Source organism: Kryptolebias marmoratus, linkage group LG22, assembly GCF_001649575.2.
Source record: "Kryptolebias marmoratus isolate JLee-2015 linkage group LG22, ASM164957v2, whole genome shotgun sequence".
Classification (NCBI taxonomy): Eukaryota; Metazoa; Chordata; class Actinopteri; order Cyprinodontiformes; family Rivulidae; genus Kryptolebias; species Kryptolebias marmoratus.
In genome coordinates, this window is record NC_051451.1 from 4,184,920 (window position 1) to 4,186,130 (window position 1,211).

Consider the following 1,211-nt stretch of genomic DNA (forward strand, 5'->3'; position numbering starts at 1 on the left):
TTCCCTGGTTTATGACAGAATGCTCCAGCCAGACCTACCGAGCAGTTCCGGTGGTGGACAGACCACAGATACGTTAATCCACCACGAGCACCGGTTAGACCAATTTGAAACGCTCATCCAACAATTATATCAGGTCCAGCAGGACACTTGCACTACATTAAATCAAGTTTCCCACCGTATCGTAGCAATCGATAACCGTTTAGGAACTCTAATTCCCACAATTCCATCCAACCCACCCGTCGACACCACGCCCCGTTCAGTCAGTTCTGTTCCCCTTCGCGAACCGGAAATCAAGCCGTCTGAACTATTTGACGGAAACACCGATCGTTGCGGTGGTTTTCTTTTACAGTGTAGCTTAGCGTTTGCTCGGTCTCTGTTTCCGTCCCACGTCCCCAAGATTATCTTTTTGATTTCCGCATTAAAGGGACGTGCGCTGCATTGGGCTCAGGCGTTTCTTTCTACTCACCCTATCGAGACGCTATCTTTTGACCGCTTTGTTCAGGAGTTCCGGCGGGTGTTCGACCATCCGTTACAGCAGGAAGAAGCGGCTAAGCGCTTGTTAGCACTACGACAGGGTAGCAGAACGGTGGCAGATTTCTCTGTGGATTTCTGGATTACTGCTCAAGAAGCGGGTTGGGAGGAACTCGCCTTAAAGGGCATTTTCACGGGATCGCTGTCTGAAAAAATTAAGGATCAACTATCCACCAGAGATGAACCGGCTAGCCTAGATGAACTGATAGCATTGGCTATCAGAACTGACAATTGTCTACGAGAACGACAGCAGGAGAGGAGTCTACAACGGTGCGGGCAACGTTCGTTCGGTGGTTTGGGAATAGGAGATGTCACCGAACCACAGTCTTCTGGAGCAGAGGGAGAGCCGATGCAGGTGGGCCGCACTCGTTTGTCTGTGGAGGAAAGACAGAGGCGTTTTCGTGCAAAAGAGTGCATCTATTGTGGGAAAAAGGGACATTTCATGGCCAACTGCCCTTTTCGGGGAAATGGTCAGACCCGCCAGTAGAGGGGAATGATCTGCCGGGTCCATTAACTTTTTCCCCGACTTCGTTACTGTCTCTCCCCGCTAGGATCATCTACAACCAGACCACGTTACCTATTGCAGCCATGGTGGATTCAGGTTCAGAACTTAACCTAATCTCCAGATGTCTCGTGGATCAATTGAACCTCCCGGTCTCTCCATTGGACTGCGCTCGAAC